This window comes from Rhinatrema bivittatum, chromosome 4, assembly GCF_901001135.1.
Source record: "Rhinatrema bivittatum chromosome 4, aRhiBiv1.1, whole genome shotgun sequence".
NCBI classification, from domain to species: domain Eukaryota; kingdom Metazoa; phylum Chordata; class Amphibia; order Gymnophiona; family Rhinatrematidae; genus Rhinatrema; species Rhinatrema bivittatum.
Window position 1 is genome coordinate 139105427 of NC_042618.1, and position 24323 is coordinate 139129749.

General features: G+C 43.8%; 1 long non-coding RNA gene across 1 annotated transcript; it reads right to left on the reverse strand.

The window, feature by feature from the left end:
• Positions 1-17172: 17172 nt before the first annotated feature.
• Positions 17173-23239, reverse strand: LOC115090151. The gene is made up of 3 exons (XR_003856318.1): positions 23120-23239; positions 21569-21722; positions 17173-17476 (listed from the first exon to the last, which is right to left on the reverse strand). It is a non-coding gene; the product is annotated as an uncharacterized LOC115090151 (long non-coding RNA).
• Positions 23240-24323: the final 1084 nt, after the last annotated feature.

Genomic DNA, 24323 nt, shown 5'->3' on the forward strand with positions numbered 1-24323 from the left:
ACCTAACCTTTATTTTGTTATTTACGCCTGCCTTTGGCAGCCGTAACTTGTGCACACCGGCCAGCTGCCGGCGTGCGATCCCCTGGTACGGCCGCTGTGCCGGAGGCCTCGGTCCCGCCCCCGCCCCTCTCCTTTCAAAAAGCCCCGGGACATACGCACATCCTGGGGCTTGTGTGCATTGCCAGGCGTATGCAAAATAGGCTCGGAGTGTGCAGGAGCGGTTACGAGCGTAAATCCTCAGGATTTACGCCCGTAACCCTTTTAAAATCAGCCCCAATCTGTAATACCACCATAGCTCTCCCTCGATAAATGCAATTCTTAAAATGTATACACACAGCCGAGCCCTCTGATCATCAAGCCAGCTACTTCTGGAGATTTCTTCCCACAAATTTGCCAGATTTGACTCAACAGGGATAGAGCCTTTTCCATCTCCGGCCCTTCACTGTGGAACTCACTACCTATACAGCTATGTATTATTGAAGACTCCAAAGAGTTCAGAAAGGCCTTGAAGACTTTCCTATTTAACAGTGCATTTAAAGATCTAATATAGGAACAGGAATCATAACAGAAAGCTTGAAATTTTTCTCAGCACACTTGTAAGGCCATTAATGAAGGGCACTAAGCAAGTTGTCTCTTTACTAGAATTTGTCTCCTGTTTGTCATTCTGGTTATTTTATGGTTATTTTTTTAAAGTATTATTATGTATGTTAACTTGTACTCCACCCTGAATTTTGGAGGGAATGGGTTATAAATAATTTTAAATAAATAACTAAATGTAGCATTATTAGAAAAGGTACAGAGAAGGACAACAGAAATGGTGATGGGGACAGGGATGTACAATGCTATACATCAAAATGGTGCTGTCTGCTGGGGTGAATGTGCTGGAGTTAACTCCAGTACAACCCTAGCAGATGGCATCAGTTGAAGAAGAAAAGAAGAGGAAGTTATCAAAGCTGCTCCGAGGCCTGGGCTCCGGGCCTGGACCTGACTCTAGGCTGAAGCCCATACATCAGGATCCAGCCTCTGGGCTAGGCCGCAGTGTCGAGCCTGTGTCCAGGCTCCAGCCTAGGCCGAGGTCCAGGTGTCATGACTTGGCCTTTAGGCCAGGCCACAAAGTTGGGCCTGGGCTGGTCGAAGCCCAGCCATCAGGACCCAGACTGGCCTCTTCAGTGGATACCTGACAGATCAGGTAAGTGATTGTTTGGTGGGGGCTCGACTGAGGACGAGGCCTGGTGTCAGCTGGGCCAATCAATGAAGGCTTGAACTAAATAAATTAATAGCTAGTGCCCTAGCTGTCAGAGCTCCAGGCATCTATATGTTGAGGGAGCATAGGAGATATAAAACCGTACTCCTCCTATTTTGAATTTCAGATCATTTTGGGGGTCCTGGATGGGGTTCAGGAGTATGGGGGTGGTGCTGGTAGGTGTGGCTAAGCCATGGACCACATTTGATTAAAGTTAATCAGGTAACTTTATCTGGCTAACTCTTCTGTTCCCCAGCTTACGGAATATGGACCATCGGGAGGTGGGGCCGAATGGGAAGCAGAGGTCGACTGGAGCTTCTCAATATCAGCCTTCATTCCCTGCAGGTTGAGCTCTTGGGTACCGGGGACGACTGGTCATAGTTGGGCCTCTGCTTTTTGATCCCGGAGAGAGTGTCCAAGGCAGGGTGCCAGGAAGCAGCGGAGATGCAGGGTCCGAAGAAGCAAAGTTGAAGACAAGGCCAGGTTCCAGAAGCCTGGACAGACAGAAGCAGGCAAGCGATTAGGAACACGATAAGTCCAGGCTTGTGAGTAAGCAAGTGCCTAAGAAAGGCCAAGTCCTAAGACAGTCAGCAATAGATGAGATCAGGTTCAAATCCTTTCTGAACAACAGGCACTACAAAGTTAAAATAAATGACAAAGAATCCCACCCCATACCTTCTAAACAAGGAGTACCACAGGGTTCTTCACTCTCCCCTACCTTGTTTAATATCTATCTACTTCCTTTATGCCAGCTACTCAACAGCCTCAACCTCACCTATTTTATATACGCGGACAACATGCAGATCCTAATCCCCATCTCTGACCCCATCTCCGCTACTCTAAATTTTTGGAACAGCTGCTTACAGGCCATCAACCTCCTTCTCTCGAGTCTCAACCTGGTCCTTAATACGTCCAAAACAGAACTCCTGGTTATCTCCCCTAGCGATAACAACCCCTTCGCCAACAACGCAATTATTCCACTAACAAGCCAGGTTAGAGACCTTGGGGCCACCCTTGACTCTAGACTGAATTTCAAAAAGTTCATCAACACCACAACTAAAGAATGCTTCTTTAAGCTACAGGTCCTGAAGCAGCTAAGACCGTTCTTACACTTCCAGGATTTCCGTTCAGTTCTTCAAGCCATACTGTTTTCAAAGATCGACTACTGCAACGCTCTACTACTCGGTCTCCCCGCCTCTTGTACTAAACCACTACAGATGCTACAAAATGCAGCAGCCAGGATCCTTACAAACACACGTCGTAAGGACCACATCACACCAATCCTAAAAATCCTACACTGGCTACCCATCCAATATAGAATACTCTTCAAGACTCTTACCATCATCCACAAATCCGTCTACCAGCAATCCACACTACAACTCGCCATCCCTCTCGAACTACATACTTCCGCAAGGCCGATCAGATCCGCCTACAAAGGTTCTCTCCAGGCTCCCCCTAATAAATCCTCGGTCCACAACTCCATTCATAAGCGAGCACTTTCGACAGCGGGTCCGCTCCATTGGAATTCTTTTCCCCCAGATATATGCCAGGAACAATGCCATCTCTCCTTCAGAAAAAAACTGAAAACCTGGCTGTTCGCACAAGCTTACCGTTGAAGGAGCCTCTATCAACCAATATTGACTCTCACCTTCCTACCCTTTCCCTATCTCCTCCCTCCCTCCTCGCTCCGGTCCCTGCCCTGCCACCACCCCCCCTGCTTACCTCCCCATGTTTTCCTCCTTCCACAGGAAATATTATGCTAATAATTGCCTATGATAAATCTCCAGCCGAACTCAGCTATCTTTTATATGTCTCGCTACTCAATTTGTTTTTCGTTGACTATTTTTAACACTTTCTAGTTGTTTTCGTTTAAAATCTTTCCTGTCTTCCAACGCCCATGTTTTTGCTCCCTGTTTAATGTATCTTTATCTTCTATATAGTAGTTTATTTATTTATTTATTTAGCATTTTTCTATACCGACTTTCCAATAACAAAATTATTGATCAATTCGGTTTACATTTTAAACAATAACAACAATGACAAGTAAATGTCTTACAATGAACAGGTCGAATTAACTTGGATTAAGATATATGGGGGTAATAACATAATTAAGATATATGGGGGTAAAACATAATTAACATGAGCGGTGCCTAATATAGGCTAGAGGTTGGGTTTTGATAATAGACTGCCGAAGATAATAGACTAATAGACTGCCGAAGATAATAGACTGCCAAAGATAATAGACTGTCAAAGATAATAGACTGCCAAAGATCATGTGATTTCTAGAGAAGATCTATATAGTTCTCTAGCGTGTTACCACTGAGGGGATATTGGCAGGGATATTTCGCAGGTTGATGTTATGGGAAAGCTTGGTTGAATAACCAAGTCTTGAGTCTTTTTTTAAATGTAGTGGAGCATTGCAGTGATCTGAGCTCTGATGGGAGAGAGTTCCAGAGTTTAGGCCCAGCTGTGGAGAAAGCTCTTTTACTTAATGCTGACTTCATCGGTGGAATTTGAAGGTTGTTTTTGTAGGCTTGTCTCACTGGTCTGGAAGATGTGTGGAGTTGGAGAGGGAATGTGAGCTCGAGTGGTGCCAAGTTGTGTATTGCCTTGTGGGTTACTGAGAGCACTTTGAATAGTATTCTGAATTTGACGGGAAGCCAGTGTAGGCTTTTTAAGATGGGTGAGATGTGGTCTCTTTTGTTGGACTTGGTTAAGATCCTCGCTGCAGCGTTCTGCAGCATCTGTAGCGGTTTTATGGCGTTGGCAGGGAGACCCAGTAGAAGTGAGTTGCAGTAATCTATTTTCGTGAGAATGATTGCTTGTAGAACTAATCGGAAGTCTTTGAAATGTAGGAGTGGTCTCAGTCTTTTTAAGACTTGTAATTTGAAGAATCCATCCTTTACGATGTTATTTATGAGTGATCTGTAATTCATTTGGTTATCAAGTATAACTCCTAGATTTCTGACTTGTGGGGTTATTGTTAATTGAGTTGACAAGATGGTACTTGGAAGTGTGTAGGTTCCGTTTTGGGAAATGAGGAGATATTCTGTTTTGTTTTGATTAAGGATCAAGTTGAGGCTAGTGAGTAAGTTGTTGATGGCTTGTTGGCAAGAGTTCCAGAAGTCCAGAGTTTTTTGGAGAGATTCAGTAATTGGAATCAGTATCTGAACATCGTCTGCATATAAGTAGTGGACGAGATTCAGGTTGATGAGGAGCTGGCAGAGTGGCAGAAGGTAAATATTGAATAAGGTTGGAGAGAGTGATGATCCTTGTGGGACTCCTAAGTTGCAGGTGACTGGTTGAGATTCTTCCTTGTTGATCTTGACCTTATACTGTCTGTTCTGTAGGAACGATTTGAACTAGTTGAGGGCCTCATCTCTGATGCCAATTTCTGCCAGGCGATCTATTAATGTGTTGTGATTGACCGTGTCAAAAGCTGCTGTTAGATCTAGGAGGATGAGAAGACACGGTTGTCTGTTTTCAAGATTAAGTAATATAGAGTCCGTTAATGAGATTAGGAGGGTTTCAGTGCTTCGAGATTGGCGGAAACCGAACTGCGATTGGGAAAGAATGTTGTGGTCGTTTAGGTATTCTGTTAGTTGTTTGTTTGCAACTCGTTCCAAGATTTTTGAGATGAATGGTAGATTAGCTATTGGGCGAAAATTGGCTGGGTTTTCAGGAGAAAGATTAGGTTTTTTTATGAGTGGTTTTATGATTGCCATTTTTAGTTGGTCAGGTACAATCCCGTGAGAGAAGGAGCAATTTATGATTTGTGCGATGGGTTTGGATATGATTTTAGCACAAGAGATGTTAATTGGTTTCCCCCAGTTCCATTGTAAACCGGTACGATAAGACTTGGTCTTGAGCATCGGTATATTAAAAGAATTTAAATAATAATAATTTAAATAAATAATAATAAGCTGGAGTCAGGGTAGGTGGCTGAAGACAAGGTCAGGTCTGACCAAGGGTCAAAAGCCAAGGAATCCGTCCAGAAAGTGGTCAGGTACAAGCGAGGGTCAAACCAGGGAATCCGTTCAGAGCGTAGTCAGCTACAAGCGAGGGTCAAAGCCAAGGAATCCGTCCAAAGGGTAGCGGGAACTGGAACACAAGGACTGGAACAGGATCAGGTACTGGAACAGGAACATGAATGCTGGAACAGGAACACGAACGAGGCAGCCACTAAGCACATGACAGGAAGCATGGAGACCTGTTGCCAAGGCAAAGACTGAATGGTGGGGCCCACCTTATATACAGGCCGATACAGTACAGTGCGCTCTGACGGAGCGCACTGTTAACCTGCCCTTGGACATGTGTTTTCCCTTACCCCTTATTTAGTAAGGGGCGGAAAAAGCGCGTCCAACCCACGACACCTAATAGCGCCCTCAACATGCAAATGCATGTTGAGGGCCCTATTAGGTATGCCCGCGCGATATAGAAAGTAAAATGTGCAGCCAAGCCACACATTCTACTTTAAGAAATTAGCGCCTACCTAAAAGTAGGCGCTAGTTTCTGCCGGCACCAGGAAAGTGCACAGAAAAGCAGTAAAAACTGCTTTTCTGTACACCCTCCGACTTAATATTATGGCGATATTAAGTCAGAGGTCCCGAAGGGTAAAAAAAGTAAAACAAAAAAAGAAAAACAAATTTAAAATGGGCCGGCGGCTGTCAGGCCGAAAACCGGACGCTCAATTTTGCTGGCGTCCGGTTTCCGAGCCCGTGGCTGTCAGCGGGCTCGAGAACCGATGCCAGCAAAATTGAGCGTCGGCTGTCAAACCTGCTGACAGCCGCCGCTCCAGGTCAAAAGGAGGAGCTAGGGACGCGCTAGTGTACCTAGCGCCTCCTTTTGACCGTTTCTACCACACCACCTAATTTAAATACAGAATCGCGCGCACAGGCAAGTGGCCTGTGCACGAGCCGGGAGAGCGGGCGTTCGTCCGCTCTCCCGCGGACTTTACTGAATTGGCCTGATAGTAAGGCTGAGAGACATCATCATCCGTGGCCATGGGAAGGTTTCGCGCTGCGGCCCCTTTAAAGTCAATGAAGGTGTGCACGCGCGCGCCTAAGACGGGCAGGCTGGAACTAGGAGATGGCGGCTTCTCATCTCGATGCATGTGGGGTGATCCGACCGGGACTGGAGGAGGCCGCATAGCTGCTGGAGGAGCCTGGGAGTGTAGCATAAGAACATGCCATACTGGGTCAGACCTAGGGTCCATCAAGCCCAGCATCCTGTTTCCAACAGTGGCCAATCCAGGCCATAAGAACCTGGCAAGTACCCCAAAACTAAGTCTATTCCATGTTACCATTGTTAGTAATAGCAGTGGCTATTTTCTATGTCAACTCAACTAATAGCAGGTAATGGACTTCTCCTCCAAGAAGGAGGAAGGGCCAGGTTTGGGACCCGGGCGTCGGGGATGAGTGGAGCCGGTCGCGCGCCTGCCAAGGCCGTGAAATGCAACAGTTTCTGGAGACAAATCACAAATAACTGTCTGTTGCTTACTATCCTCTAGAGCAGTGATGGCCAACCTTTTGAGCTCAGTGTGTCAAAATTCATAAAACAGCCGAGCATAACTCGGGTGGTGTGTCACTTCTAGAAAAATCCATAATTGTGATATTTGTAGCTCTAATTAATAACAAGTTATAATTTTAATATATGTACTGTATTTATTAATAAAGCAAAAACAAATAATTCTTTACCTTGCCTGCTTAGTGACTTTTTTGTTGCTGAATTTCGTCAGCTAAATCTTCAATTAAAACACTCTCTCCCCCTCCACCCCCCCTCCCACACAAACTCTTACTCCCCTGGATTTTCTCATACACACTCATGCTCTCACACTCACTGGCTCCCTCACATGCACACAAACACACACACCCAGGCAGGCTCCCATTCATTTTCACACCACTCCCGCTCCATCCTCCAGGCAGGCACCAATTCATTGTCACACACACAGACCCCCAGGCAGGTACCTATGCATTCACACACATACACCCCCAGGCAGAGTCCCATTCATTCACATGCACACACTAAAGGCAGACCCCCCTCTCTTTTGCCAGCAACCTCGGAACCTCTCTCATTCCTCTGCTGCCACTGTCACTGCTGCCACATGACTATTGGGGATGTTACTATTCTTGCACATTCCCAAAGATTACATGTGCCAATCACTAAAAATATATATATTTTTTTTAACCTTTGCTGTCTGATCTTAGTTTTCTAATTGATTGGTCACAGGCTTTTTTTTTTCCACCTTCCCTTTCTTATTTTTTCCACCTTCCCTTTCTTATTTTTTATTTTTTATTTTGCCAATTCCTTTTATATTGTCTTTTTTTCTGTTTCTTTTAGGGATGTGAATCGTGTGCCATATCGTCTTAACGATTGAAATCGTGTGGCAGGAGAAGAAAATCGTGTTAGGCACGATTATTTCGTTGAAAAATCGTTAAAAATCGTTTTTTCCGATTAGTGCACACTAACGGGAGTTAGTGCGCACTAACAGAAATTGATACAATTTGACACTTTTCAGGTCAGTTAAGGTCAGTTTAGGAATGAATATGTATTCCTATTGGCTGCCCTCTTATTTATTCATGTTACCAAGGTTCCCACTGACAGTATATGGGGGATGGGAAATGGAAACAGTTGGTAGCTTGACAAAAAAAGTAATGTGATCAGTCAATGTGACTAGAACTTGTGCCCTAACCCTGATACCAGGGGTGTTGTGATCTTCCTGCACACAGTGCCCTAACCCTGGCACCAGGGGTGTTGTGATCTTCATGTACACACAGTGCCCTATCCCTATTAATACCAGGAGTGTTGTGATCTTCCTGCACACAGTGCCCTAACCCTGGCACCAGGGGTGTTGTGATCTTCATGCACACAGTGCCCTATCCCTATTAATACCAGGAGTGTTGTGATCTTCCTGCACACAGTGCCCTAACCCTGGCACCAGGGGTGTTGTGATCTTCCTGCACACAGTGCCCTATCCCTATTAATACCAGGAGTGTTGTGATCTTCCTGCACACAGTGCCCTAACCCTGATACCAGTGGTGTTGTGATCTTACTGCACACAGTGCCCTAACCCTGGCACCAGGGGTGTTGTCATCTTCATGTACACACAGTGCCCTATCCCTATTAATACCAGGAGTGTTGTGATCTTCCTGCACACAGTGCCCTAACCCTGGCACCAGGGGTGTTGTGATCTTCATGCACACAGTGCCCTATCCCTATTAATACCAGGAGTGTTGTGATCTTCCTGCACACAGTGCCCTAACCCTGGCACCAGGGGTGTTGTGATCTTCCTGCACACAGTGCCCTATCCCTATTAATACCAGGAGTGTTGTGATCTTCCTGGACACAGTGCCCTAACCCTGATACCAGTGGTGTTGTGATCTTCCTGCACACAGTGCCCTAACCATGGCACCAGGGGTGTTGTGATCTTCCTGCACACAGTGCCCTAACCCTGGCACCAGGGGTGTTGTGATATTCCTGCACACAGTGCCCTATCCCTATTAATACCAGGAGTGTTGTGATCTTCCTGCACACAGTGCCCTAACCCTGACACCAGGGGTGTTGTGATCTTCCTGCACACAGTGCCCTATCCTATACCAGGAGTGTTGTGATCTTCCTGGACACAGTGCCCTAACCCTGACACCAGGGGTGTTGTGATCTTCCTGCACACAGTGCCTTATCCCTATTAATACCAGGAGTGTTGTGATCTTCCTGCACACAGTGCCCTAACCCTGACACCAGGGGTGTTGTGATCTTCCTGCATGCAGTGCCCTATCCCGCCTGCATTACTAGTGAGAGGCTGGCTTCACAGACAGGGGGGAGCTTCCTGACCCTCACTCCTCCCCTCCCCATGTCCCAGCCAGTGAATGATGTGTGGGTGAGGGGGGGGGAGGATGGTGAAGGGTGAGACAGCTCCTTCCCTGCATTACTAACCAAAGCCCTATTCTCATTTGTTTCATCCCTAACTAAACCCTCTCCACCTATCATCCCAGAAGAACAAGCAGCAGACAAAGCATTGGAACTAGCGATCTTTTTCGATAACAAGATCACCAAACTCCTCAAGCCTATCTCCACCCAACATCTGACAGCAACACCTCCTAGCACCTCAACTCACAACAAAAAATACAGCCTATCATCATTCGAGACCCCATCATCCTTGGAAATTGAAAACATCCTCAATAAACTTAAACCATCCTCTCACCCATTGGACTCCATCCCCTCCAATCTCTTATTATCTACTCCCAACACCATTTCCAAAGCATTAGCAAACATCATACACTGCTCCTTAACTCAAGGAAAGGTCCCAGAACAACTCAAAATAGCCATTCTGAAACCTTTACTAAAAAAACCTAATTTGTCAACAACAGACCCTGCGAATTTCCGCCCCATCGCCAACCTACCACTAATCTCAAGAGTGATGGAAAGATTCGTCAATAAACAACTGTCAGATTACCTGGAGGAGAACAACATACTCTCCCCCTTTCAGTTCGGTTTCAGGAAATCACAAAACACAGAAGCCTTACTAACATCACTATCTGACACCATCCTCTAGAACCTTGAAAGAAAACAATCATACCTCCTCGCTCTGCTCGACCTATCCGCCGCATTCGACACAGTTAACCATACCATCCTCCTCGCGCGGCTATCAGAGATAGGAATCCAAGGGGAAGCTCACAGTTGGTTTCAATCATTCCTGGAAAATAGATTCTACAAAGTCAAGATCAACAATGCAGAATCACCTCCTATCAAATCAACCAGAGGAGTACCTCAAGGTTCATCGCTCTCCCCCACCCTTTTTAACATTTACCTGCTTCCACTCTGCCACCTACTTTCCAGCCTCAAGCTAAAGCACTATATTTTCGCTGATGACATTCAGATACTTCTTCCCATTACAGAATCACTGCAAAAAACTTGGACTCATTGGAACAACTGCTTACTATCCATCAATTCCCTGTTATCCAGCCTGAACCTTATACTCAACACAAATAAAACAGAAATCCTCATCATCTCGCCTGACGAAAACCACACTCTCTTCAAGGCCCAAAGCACAACACAATCCACAATACCACCCATCAACCACTCACCTTCCGTCAGGGACTTAGGGGTGCGACTTGACAATCAATTCAACTTTAAATCTTTCATTCACAACACAACAAAAGAATGTTACTTCAAACTTCAAGTGCTCAAAAATCTGAAACCACTTCTCCACTTCAGCGACTTCCGTTTAGTAGTTCAGTCCATAATTCTGTCCAAGTTAGACTACTGTAATTCTCTTCTGCTAGGTCTGCCAATCTCATCCATAAAACCCTTACAGATGGTACAAAACGCGGAGGCAAGGTTACTCACCAACACAAACAAAAGAGCACACATCACACCTATTCTGTTCTACCTCCACTGGCTGCCTATAAAAGCTAGAATCACCTTCAAGACTTTATCAATGATCCACAAGGATATCATGGGCAGCGCACACCTAAATCTCATCTCACAACTCCGCCTTCACACATCAAAAAGACCAATTAGATATAATTACAAAGGTTCTTTACATGCTCCCCCGATTAAGACTTCACTAGCTAAACGAGCACTCTCCACAGCCGGGCCCACCCTTTGGAACTCTTTACCGCCTGATCTTCGACTAGAAACCTGCCATTTAACTTTCAAGAAAAACCTGAAAACGTGGCTCTTCCGGCAAGCCTATCCGGAATCACAGGAACACTTAGACACCGGTCAAAGAACAAAATAGTACAACATAAAGTCCATGACTGCCCATACACCCTCAGGACCAAAACACGCCTTACCTGGACAGTTCTCTTATTATGAAAAACCCTTTCTTGTTGCTTCAGCTCGTGCTCGTCTCATAGTTATGCCATTTTAAAATGCCCACTGTCCCCTGTTTACCTTTACCAGCACATTTCATCCACCAATAATTTGCAATTAATAATACCTCTTACTCATGATATTTGACAAATGTATAGTCATTTTATTTTATATATTTATTTATATATATATATACACATTTATATATATATATCTATACATAAGATTTAATATTTATTGATCTACATTTTATTGTTCTATTCGCCGTTTATTGTTTAATGTTATGCTGTACGCTTTAGTTCAATACTCTGTTTTATTGTTTAATGTATCGCCTTACTTGCGAAAGTTTTGTTTTATGTAAACCGTCCTGATTCGATTATGTATATCGAGAAGGTCGGTATATAAAAACTCTAAATAAATAAATAAATTACTAGTGAGAGGCTGGCTTCACAGACAGGAGGGAGCTGCCTGACCCTCACTCCTCCCCTTCCCATGTCCCAGCCAGTGAATGGTGTGTGGGTGAGGCGGGGGGGAGGAAGGTGAAGGGTGAGACAGCTCCTTCCCTGCATTACTAGTGAGAGGCTGGCTTCACAGACAGGGGGGAGCTGCCTGACCCTCACTCCTCCCCTCCCCATGTCCCAGCCAGTGAACGGTGTGTGGGTGAGGGGGGGGGATGATGGTGAAGGGTGAGACAGCTCCTTCCCTGCATTACTAGTGAGAGGCTGGCTTCACAGACAGGAGGGAGCTGCCTGACCCTCACTCCTCCCCTCCCCATGTCCCAGCCAGTGAATGGTGTGTGGGTGAGGGGGGGAGGATGGTGAAGGGTGAGACAGCTCCTTCCCTGCATTACTAGTGAGAGGCTGGCTTCACAGACAGGGGGGAGCTTCCTGAGAAAAATAACAAAAATAATAAACAAACAAGTTCTAGTCACATGAGTGATGATCATCACGTTACTTTTTTTGTCAAGCTTCCAACTGTTTCCATTTCACATCCCCCCAACCATTACCTCAGTGGAAACTTGGTAACATCAATAGATAAGAGCACAGCCAGCCAATAGGAATACATATTCATTCCTAAGTGACCTTTACTGACCTGGGAAGTGTCAACACTTTGTTTCAATTTCTGTTGGTGTTCGTGAGTTTCCAGTTCCATTTCCCATCCCCCCAACCATCACCTCAGTGGGAACCTTGGTAACATCAATAGATAAGAGGGCAGCCAGCCAATAGGTACACATATTCATTCCTAACTGACCTTTACTGACCTGGAAAGTGTCAATTTGTATCATTTTCTGTTAGTGCGCACTGACGGGAGTTAGTGCGCACTAACTCCTATGTGTGTGTGTGATGCAGGGAAGGAGCTGTCTCACCCTTCACCATCCTCCCCCCCCCCCTCACCCACACACCATTCACTGGCTGGGACATGGGGAGGGGAGGAGTGAGGGTCAGGCAGCTCCCTCCTGTCTGTGAAGCCAGCCTCTCACTAGTAATGCAGGGAAGGAGCTGTCTCACCCTTCACCATCCTCCCCCCCCCCTCACCCACACACCATTCACTGGCTGGGACATGGGGAGGGGAGGAGTGAGGGTCAGGCAGCTCCCTCCTGTCTGTGAAGCCAGCCTCTCACTAGTAATGCAGGGAAGGAGCTGTCTCACCCTTCACCATCCTCCCCTCCCTCACCCACACACTGTTCACTGGCTGGGACATGGGGAGGGGAGGAGTGAGGGTCAGGCAGCTCCCCCCTGTCTGTGAATCCAGCCTCTCACTAGTAATGCAGGGAAGGAGCTGTCTCACCCTTCACCATCCTCCCCCCCCCCTCACCCACACAGCATTCACTGGCTGGGACATGGGGAGGGGAGGAGTGAGGGTCAGGCAGCTCCCTCCTGTCTGTGAAGCCAGCCTCTCACTAGTAATGCAGGGAAGGAGCTGTCTCACCCTTCACCATCCTCCCCCCCCCCCTCACCCACACACTAACTGGGAGTTAGTGCGCACTAACTCCTGTTAGTGCGCACTAACACGATTTAACGATTTTTAACGATAAATCGTTAGAATTTCTATTGTATTGTGTTCTATAACGATTTAAGACGATATTAACATTATCGGATGATAATTTTAATCGTTGAAAAACGATTCACATCCCTAGTTTCTTTTCTCTCCATCTTCTTCCCTCAAACACACAGTCAGGTTCTCATTCTCACATGCATTTCTCTCTCTCTCTCTCACACACACACACACACACACACAGGCTCTCACTGTCACATGCTCTCTCTCACACACACACAGGCTCTCACTGGCACATGCTGTCTAACTCTCACACACACAGGCTCTCTCTCACTCCCACATGCTGTCTTGCTCAAGCACATGCAGTCTCTGAAAACATTCAGGTCCTCACTCTCACACACAATCTCTCAACTCATGTCATACACGCGCGCACACACACAGACCCTCAGCCTCTCTCTCACCTCTGGGCCTCCTCTTCGCGGGTCGCGCAGGATGGGCTCTGCAGTGGCCCTGCTACCGGGCTTCTTCCTCTTCTCGGGCCGCTGTGATTTGAGATTCGCGGCGGCCCGTAAGTGCAAGCGATGCTCCTCTTCTGCACGCGCTGATGCTTCTCCTCCTTCTTGCCCACGCGGCTCCGGCAACGTTTACTTCCGGGGCTGCACAGGCAGGAAGGAGGAGGAGCATCAGCGCGTTCAACACGATCTTTTTCTTTGGGCTGTGGTGAAGTGAGCCTCACCACGGCCCTGCCTGTCGCTGCGCCTCCCTGCGCCCGGGGGGGGGAGGGGGGGGGCTGGAGGGATACTAAAAAACTAAAAAACTAATTTTAAAGGGTTGGCGCAGCCGAAAAAAAAAAAAAAAGGCTCGGCACAGCCAATAAAAAAAAAAAAAAATCGATAGTCCCGAAACGCTAGGCGTGTCAGCAAAAACGGCTCGGCGTGTCACCTCTGACACGCGTGTCATAGGTTAGCCATCACTGCTCTAGAGTACCCAATATGCAGAATTCTACCTGGTGACTACACCTTGAATAAGCTGCTACAGAGATGCCCCCACTGCTTCCTGCTTTTCATGGAGCTGCTGCGCACTCTTCGTGCACTGGTCTGCAATGGCCTTCTATTTTCCTGCATCTCTCTATCTGTTTCTAATATAGAAATCAGCATTGTGCACCTGCAGTTCGGTTTAATTTTCCTTATGTGTAGCACTTTGCACTAATATTACATTAATCTGCCATCTATATGGTGAGTCCCCAAGTCTCCTAAGATCCTTCTGTAGTTAATTATCTTCAAATTTGATCTCCTAACTCATTGCTCTTTTTCTAGATCTTTTATGGATATGTTAATCAGCACGGGTCCAAGTATAGAACCCTGGGGCATGCTATTTATCTTCCTGCATTGGAAAATATGACCATTTAATCTTACTCTTTTTCCTGTCTTTTAACCAGTTACCAATCCACAATAATGCAGTACCCTCTATCTCATAACTTTTTAATTACCTGTGGAATTTCTCATGAGGAACTTTGTCAAATGCCTTCTGAAAATCCAGATATACTATATTGACTGGATCTCTCTTATCCACATGTTTATTAATACCTTAAAAAGCATCTACTGATTGGTAAAGCAAGACTTCTTTTTGCAAAATCCATTTTGGCTGTTCCCTATTTAGCCATATCTATCCATATGACCAGCAATATGTTTGTAAGAATAACTTCTATGATTTTGCCCAGCACTAAATTGTCGGGCTAATTGGTTTATAGTTTTAAAAATCCCCCTGAATCCCTTTTTAAAAATGGTGTTACATTAGCCACTCTCCAGTCTTCAAGTACTGTGGCTGTTTTAAATCATAGGTCTGAAATTTCATATTTGAGTTCTTTTAGAACTCTGGGGTGAATGCCATTTGTCCCTGGTGATTTGCTACTCTTTAGTTAGTTTATCAATTTTGTCTATAACATCTTCCATTTTCACAGTTATTTCCTTTATTGCCTCTAAATTATCACTATCAAAGAACATTATCCATGCAGGTATCTTTTCAATATCCTTCTCAGTAAAGACTGAAGCAAAAATTAATATAGTTTTCTACTATGGCTATATCTTCCCTGAATTCCCTTTTTATTCCTTTGTCATCTAGTGGTCCAACTGACTCCCTCATAGGCTTCTTGCTTTGAATGTATTTGAAAAAGATTTTTAATATTAGTTTTAGCCTTTATAGCAGACTTCTTTTCAAAAATTTTTTGGCCTGCTTTATTAGTTTAACATCTAACTTGCTAATGCTTAAGAACATAAAAACATAAAATACACCTTGCTGAATCAGACCAAAGGATCATCATTCCAATTATTCTGTCTTTGACTGTGGCCAATCAAAGTCACAAGTCACCTAACAAATTCCAAATAAAAGATCCATTCTTTCTTGATCACTCCCAGGGATAGTGTTTCCAAATCTACCTGGTAAATAATGATTTATGAACTTTTTCTCCAGAAACTTGTCCAAATGCCTTTTATATCCAGCTTTGCTCATTTTCCACCAGTTTACCTAGACCTCCATTTCTCCCAGACCTCCTATCCAAAAATTCCAGACAAAAGCGATGTGTAATTTCTGCTACAATTAATAGGTGTATAAACATACGTACAAGTTCTATAATGTGTGCTCATATACTGCTTATAAAATACTAACTTGTGCATGAACCTCTGAACGCCACCTTGGAATGCCTCCAAACTGCCCCTATTTTTCCCTTCAACATTTGCTCATGGCATTGTTAATATGTGCATACTTTGGGCTTTAACAAAATACTTCTTATGAGTAGACAAGATACATGTAACTTCCAATTTTAAGCACAGAAACCTTTTAAAAATTATCCCTTTAATGTTTTATATCCAGCTTGCCACTGCCTTATGCTCTTTAATATTTTCCTCATTTGGAAATGCTTTGCATTTTTTGAAAGATACTGTTTTGGCTTTAACTGATTTTCACCTCACCATTTAACCATACCGGCAGTCATTTAATCTTCTTTTGACCTTTTTTAAATATGTGAAATTCTTTTTATTTGGGCTTCCTATATGATATTTTTAACCACCTATTCCTCATGCAAACTTTTATCCTTTGTAACCTCTCCTTTTTATTTTTTTTAAAGTAATTTTCTCATTTTATCATAGTCTCCCTTTTTAAAATTAAATGCTTCTACAGTAGTTTTTCTTAATGTCCTCCTTCCACTAGAGTAATGTGTACTATCTTTCAAGTTACAGTATTCCTATTGCACAAGTACACCGGTAAACTTTTATTTTGGAAGGATCCCAACCTTTTGTGGTTTTGTGGTTTGTGCTGGGAAGCACAAGTGATGTCCAAAGCCATAAAGGGCCTGTAATCTTGTGCTCACTGCTTGCCACTTATTGGAAGAATTTGAGAGTCCCATGAGATGTTGATGGCCCCTCAGCTCCAAGATGTGTCACTAAGGGGGTAATTTTCCAAAGCGATCGCATGCGAAAAGGGACTTTTCGCACATGAAAAGTCCCTTTTCGCGTGTGATTACTAATCAGGGCAGAGTCAGGGTGGAGTCCGCACTGGAGGGGGAGGAGTCGGGGTGGACTCTGCGAAGACTTCGCTGACGGTGAAAAGGTAAGGGCCCTTTTCGCAGTCACTAGTGCTCCCAATAGCACCATCTTTTATGATGGCGCTATTGGGTGCGAAAGCCGAGTGCAATTGCTGCCAGCTTTCGCAGGTCCGCCCCTGCTTCGCCGCCCCCACCCTGTTATCGCCGGATTGTCTAAGGTCTGCGACCTTAGAAAATCCAGGCCTAAGTTAAAAGAAGTGGACTAGGAGCTACACAGTATTAGTAAGAATACTACTGACAGTTTCCATCAAATATTTTATTTTTCCCAGAAGCTGCCTATTACGTTTTGTCAAAAACAGAGCCATGGGCAATGTTGGTAAAGGGTTTTGCTATCTTTGAGCAAAATCTTTGCTCACTTTTGTGCAGCTTTCTCAAAATTCACCTATGTTCATGCAAATGTTTCAGTATTCACACATCTTCACTGACATCTCTGTTGAAGAGGTGAGGGGTCTGCCTTAGATGTCTCAACGGAAAGAGGCAAGCAATATGTATCAAGAGCTTAAAAGATAATCAGAATCATCACAGAATTTAAAGACGCTTTATTATTTCTTTACTATGTCATTAATTATACATTGAAAAGTGAAATTTGACAGTATCAGAGAAACAAATTACCAACATTAATCATCTTTCTACACCCCCATCTCAAAAGCATACACAAACACACTTGCCCTTAATATCTCTAAGATTTAGGTCTTTAAGTTTATGTCAGCAGCAATACTCTTTATACTTTCTTATAAGTATTCTTATAAGGGATCCAGAGCTTTGAGGCTTCCAGCAACAGTCAAATTCCTTCAAGCAACCTTTGCCTCTCCAGTTTCATTATGTGACTGTGAGAAAAAAACAGTAAAATAGATTGAATGGAATGAGATGGAGAAAGTTTTTGTCAACGGAAGCATTTCCTAGTCCAGTTCCCCATCACTACAGATCCTCTGTGCTTGCCATTTGCTCTGCTGAATAATGAAATCAACTGAATCCTGGCAACTCATTACCTTAGATGTATTTTTTGGAGAAGGGGCTTTCTTAAACAAATTTTTTGACCTTTTTCAAATCTATTCACTGTCATTTGAAAATTTATTCCACCAAATTGTATACAATACATTTTAACAGCTATTACTGTTGATTTTGTGTATTATACAATTACTGACATTTAACTTTTAATTCCTCTTTTTAAATTATCTTTATTAAATTTCAAATATACAGCCAGGAAAACCCTGATTACAAGAAACAGATGGCAAAAACATGTGACTAATCATTTGTAAAAGAGAAGAAATATGCACAATAGGAAATGAAATTACACAGTCACAACTAATTTAGACCACAAATGGGGGGGGGGGAGAATTTAAAAAAGCACATTAATTTCCATTCTGTAAGTTTGGAAGTTGTGCAAATAATTATAGGAGTAAATATAACAGAACATGCTTGCAGCAGCTTTGTGTCTTTTGTGCAGCCAAAGAAAAATATCTTCAGCTCAATGTCACACAACAGAGAGATCACACCATCACATAATGTATAACAATTTTATTAAACATCACAACACACTCACCTGTGCAGACACATTAAAAACTCCTTTTCTTGTTTACCCCCATTTTCCTTTTATATAATGTGAGGTAAAAGAAGTATTGCCTAATATTTTTGTTTCTGAATACCTCCTGATTTTTTTCAAGATGTTCTTGTAATTATATTTTGAAATTACAAAAAAAAAAAAAAAAAGTATTTTCTCTGATTTGTTTAAATACGTTAGTTGTTAGTTTTATGGAGCTCAATACTGAAAGCCATTTAGATGGTTAACTCACAAGTTATCTGTCTAAATGGCTTATACGGCATATTCAGCTTCTTATCTGGCTAAATTATATCTAGAAAACTACTTATCTGACTATAATTTAGCCTTATAAAAAAGGGGCAATTCAGGGGTGTTCAAGGAGGGACTGAGATATCCATTTAACCTAGCTGAATATCATATATATCTGGCTAGCTGAGCCAGATAACTTTAGATCTGCATCCGAGAAGTCTAAAGTTATCCAGGCTTGTATGGCTGGATACCTTTCTATCTAACTGGATATCTTCACTTATCGGCACACTGATTGTGTTTGCTTTTATTTACTGTATTTATTTTATTTAAAAGATTTCCCACCCAAAGTTCAAGGTGGGGAACAATAAAAACATCCATAATAACTCAAAACAAATTGATACAAACAGTAGAATTATGATAAAAGGTCTATGTGAGGGAGTATTTAGGAGCTCCCTCAGTCTACCTTAAAGGACCGGGCACAGCTATTCCACTGGTCCCCCTTAAGATAGAGAGCCTCAGGGAATCTTGGGAAAAGGGAGGAGCCTTTCCCCAGAGGATAAGACTTCAGGCCCTAGAAGGGTTAGATGCACCCCGGGGAGCTGATGGAGTCCCTGGATTCGCCAAAGCCTGTTATGTCTAAGGTTGGTAGAGGCTCTATGTTTAAAGACTGTGCTCTTGAAAGACCATGCATTGTCTGAAGTTAAGGTGAACTGCCTGCAGTATTTGATTTATGATTGTACTACTTGTTTTGGAATACCTGAAGTACAGGTCTGCTGATATTTTTGTTTTTCCATAGTAAATAAGTGCACTTATGTCACAGCCAGAGTCTACGTGTGGTTTTCTCTGGCTTTTACCAAGTTATTCACTGCTTGAGCTACCACAGTTAAGCAAATGTTGGCCTTTTCCCATGTTCTAGTTTAAAAGCTGCACTATCTCCTTGATAAAGGTTAGCGCCAGCAGCCTAGTTCCACCATGGTTAAGTTAGAGCTCATCCTTTTGGAATAGACTCCCTCTTCCCCAAAAGGATGCCAGTTCCTAACAAAACCTAAGCCCTCTTCTCTGCATCATCTTCTCATCCATGCATTGAAACCAGGTCTTAGCTATAGAATCACTTCCTGCTACATGAAGGTGATGATAACTGTCCAAATGACTTTGATCATCCTTGCTGCCAGACTGGATTTGAGACTTGGCCACTCTGTCCCTGAAGATCTCATCTATATACCTCTCTGTTTGCCTCAACTTGAGCCAAGATGAGATTGTTGCTACTGCCAGGGGGAGACTCCTGTCAGTCCTTATTGTTGGGAGGCGGTTCTGGAAGAGAAGACCCAGCTGGACCTTCACCTATACCAGCCCATGTTCCCCGCAGGTTGAGCCCTTGGGTACCAGGGCCGGCAGGACTTAGACACAGTTCTCTCAGAGATGCAGAACCAGAAGACAGGAGGCTGAAGCAATGTTGGGCATCCCAAGGGTCGAGGCAGGTGGTGGACAAGAGAATCGATGAACCAGGCCGAAGGTCAGGGCAAGCAGCAGACAAGCAGAATTGGTGAGTCAGGCAGAAGGTCAGGACAGGCAGTGGAACAGCAGAATTGGTGAGTCAGGCAGAAGGTCAGGACAGGCAGTGGACAAGCAGAATTGGTGAGTCAGGCAGAAGGTCAGGTCAGGCGGCGGTCAAGCAGAATACAGAAACAAGCAGAGTCAGAACCAGGAGAGCAATCCAAAGAAGAAGAGGAGCAGGGTAGGAACTGGAGATGAGGATCAAGAGTACCAGAATCAGGAGTCAGGAACTGGAGCTGGAACTGGAGCAGGAGCAGGAACCAGGAACGCAGGAGACAAGGCGTAAATCAGGAACACAGATGTCTCGCACCAAGATAAGCAGGACCCATTGCTGAGGCAAGGAGGAAGTGGCAAGGCAGGGTATTTATACCTGCCTTGCCTGATGTCATCTTCCAGAGCTGCAGGGAACTTTCCCGCCGCTAGCCCTTTAAATCCTGGGGAATGGTGCGAGCGTGCACCTAGAGGGCCTGCGGAGATCATCAGCATTGGCAGCATTGGGAAGACTGCGAGGGCAGACTGTAGCGGCAGAAGCCAGGTCCAACATTGTGGTGTGGCGGACGTCGGAGCAGGAGCGGGCTTCCTGCCTTCCAAGGTGAGGGGACCTGGTTATGGCCTCATGCGGCCAAAGTGCCTAACAAATATTCTTGAGTTCTTAGTTAGTTTAGATTGCTATGGGAGTAGGGATGTGTAAATTAAAGTCTTTTAAATTTATATGGCATTTTTAATGTTGCACACATAGTAACATAGTAGCATAGTAATAATGATAGATAAAGACCAAATGGTCCATCCAGTCTGTCCAGCAATTTGCTTATGGTAGTAACTGCTGCTCCATGCATGCTAATTTAATGACCTGAAAGGGGAAATAATTAATCTATTGATAAGGATTGGGTCACTCCCTTGTTTTAAATAAATACCTGATTGATTTTTGGCGTCTCATTTTTGAAAATGTCTCTTGTCCTCTTATATGGAATAAGGGTCTATAAATCAAAGAATGTGCTTAGGGGTGGGGTGGAGGTTGTGATGGGTGGGAAGGAAAGAAATCCCCACACAAATTAACTACATTTCCTTTCTTTTAGTCAGGCACACACACACATAAAATTACCTAGCTTTCCTTTTTTATTAGGCACTCAAGCTAAAGATTAATTTCTCCCACAATCTCACCTCTCCCTAAAAATTTTAAGTCCCAAAATTACCCAGCAAATCAATCTTCACTGATCCTGTTCGGCCACCAGCAAAATCTTCTTTTGCTGGGTGAAGAATATGTAAGGATTTCAAAATAAAATCCCGGTGTGTAGTTCAGCTGGTCTACCCCCGTCCTGCCTCCTGGCTTTGCCTATTTCTCCACAGAGGGGAAGGGCAGTTTTCAAAGAGGGATTTTCTGCAGGTAAATACTTGTTTACCTGTGGACATTCTTTTGACTACTGCCTTCTATGGAAACATCTTCTGTCACTCAGGGCTAGGATCAATAAGATTAAACTTTTAAATTATAATGGTCACCCATTCGAGCTTAGTGCTGTGTTCCACTAATGTATTAAAGTTGCAAATGATGGAATCCATATAAAGAAAATGATCTCACCAGGAGGTTCTCAGAAACTCCTAAGGATTGTAACAGTAAGTTCCACCACAGGCTGTTTTGCAACACTTTCCACCATTACTGCAGGAACTGTCATCCGTGCATGTTGCAGCACAGATTCCAACTTCGCCTGTAGGGGGGCACGCAACAGGATTCTCTGAGGAAGAAAACAGGATACAGTGCAGGGATAAAACAGAACTAGAATGTCACTGCAGCACCTCTGAAAAAGCATGGTGATGAGGGAACCCAATCTCTAGCAATGTGCAGGAAACCTTCAAAATAGCATTTCACCGTATCCTCGGGGAGTCCAACAGCAGCAAGCTGTGCTCCTGTAAAGCACTTCACTTGAAATATAATACTCTTCAATATAAATCTGCTGATCCTTACGCAGATAGATTTATTCAGGATGAATGTTAGCTTTGTTAGGGTAATATTAATAGGGCAAGCTTGGTAGCTGGCTCATATTAGCTGACAGCTTACAGGAAACTTATTTTGGAGTTGTCCAATATTTATCTTTTTACAGCATTTGTCACTTCTAGAATTTGTGCACTGCAGTGAACGTTTAGATCCTCCAGCATAGATTGACTGATTCTTACCAAACAGGTTTGTTTATGAGAAAGCGTTGGGATGTTAATGCTTTCTTCTTATTTAGCTTTGTACTCTTTGCTGGCAAGACATAATTGATCAAGCTTTGTAGTCAAGGACACTTCAACCTTCCGCCTAGGACTTGCCAGGAAAAAACCCAGACATGTTCACCATGAAAACCCAGCTCCTCCTTTGATAAGTGATCCTAAAACACCACCTGATAATGCCTGGCCAGGTCCCCATGAGAGATTAGATACTATGTGAACCCAGATAAGTGCTGAATGAGCTCACTTAGGGTTATTCAACAGCACAGTAAATTGAGCTTTTCTTCACGAAAACTTTTAAATACAGCAGATCAGTAATACAACTTGTCTCTGTGGGTAAACTTTAAATTTAACACCAGTTTTCTCCTTTAGATTACTCTTTCTTCAAACTTATCTTGCTTCTAGAAGAGCTGTATCTCTGGGTTTAAAAAAAAGCAGCCCACTTCTGCCAGAGTTGAAGATGTTTTTTAATCAAAACCTCTTTTTCTCTGTTACTAAAAAACTGGGTTTTTTTTCTCTTTAGCTGCAAGCTACACTTACATGGTTCTGCTTCTGACTCTCTTCAAATCTCTCTGAAGCCTGACTCCAAAATGTTCCTTCTCCATGTGACAAAAAAGTAAGCATGGGTACTGCTTAGTTGAAAGGCATATTGTTTAACTTTTCTTTCCTGCCCATTTGCTTTTTATGTTTGCATTTCCTTCCTGCAGGAGCCTTTCAGATCAGTAGCAATCAAGTAAAAAAATGCAACACATATTAAGATTAATGCTGATTTAACATTCTTGAATCTCTAATACTTGCATTAATGCTACCATGCTTTGATAAATAGAAACCTCCACTGCCATATTCGTCTCTGCGTTTTGTAAGATGTATCTCTTTCACACACCCCATCCTTAACATTGGTGTCTAGATTCAAATCTGTACTTACTGACAGTTAAAGAAGTAACAGATGCAGACCAGAGGGTGAGGAATGCAATGAAGAAGAAGATGCCACCTGCTGCCTTCATGGTGCTGTCAGGAGCTGTGTGTGAACTACTAGGCTTATTGTGAGTTGGAATTTAAAGTTTTAGCCATGCAGAGGTGGATCAATGGGTGTGGAGCTATAACTTACTTTTTAATGAATCAGACCATTTACTAGTATCTGTCTCCTCCCTGCTTATGCAATAATGGATAAACCTGGCGTGACATAAAGCTTAGGTGGAGTAAAGAATTCACACATGAAACAATAATGACAGACAAAGATGTGTGAATAAATATTGAAAGTTTCAAAAATACTGTTTATTAAAGGTAATTCACATCAGTACAGTCCCCTGACACAGCCGTGTTTCACCAGTGGGGCTGCGATGGGAGAGACCCACAAACAATTCTAGAATAAAGATAAAACTAAATAAACATTAGAGAAAAGAGAACAGTAGTTAACACAGCAATGAAGGTGAAGGTTTCATGCACATTACAGGGGGCACAATAAACGAGAGGCAGAGCAAGCAATAAGCATTCTGCCAGGTGTATGTAAACTTGTGAGCACAACTGTATATATTTCTGCCAAGCCCTATCAATATCTCTGAAGATCTTCTCAGCTCCTCCTCACCAGTCTGTCTTCCTCTATTCTTTCCTCACAAGTCTCTCTCCTTATAGCCTCTTCCTAAGTGTATCTTGCCCTAGGCCCTCCTCAATAGACTCTCTGTGCCCTGCATCTCTTACCCCACTTCCTCACTGTGTCTCTCTCCCCAAGCTTCCTCCCCATGTGTCTCCCTCTCTTTTTCCATCTCTTTTCTACTAGCCTCTCTGCTCCCACCAGTCCCTCTCTTCCCCAGTCCAGTCCCTCTATTTTCCAGTCCAGTCCAGTCTTTCATCATTGTCTCTCTGTCATCCTTTCGCCATTAATTTCTCTCCCCTTCCAGCTGAGTCTCACCAGCCTCTCTCTTTCTCCTCCTCCTCCACAGATTCTTTTCACTTGTCTCTCTCCTCACTAGGCTATCTCGCCTCCGCTCAGTCCAGCCTATGCCTGCAATCCCTCTCTTCCTCCCTTTCATGCCCATCACGCATTCTCCCTCACTGTACTGCTGCAGTTGCAGCCAAAGCTGATTCCGCCAACCATTGAGAGAGCCAGTGTTTCCCTCAGTCTCCCACCC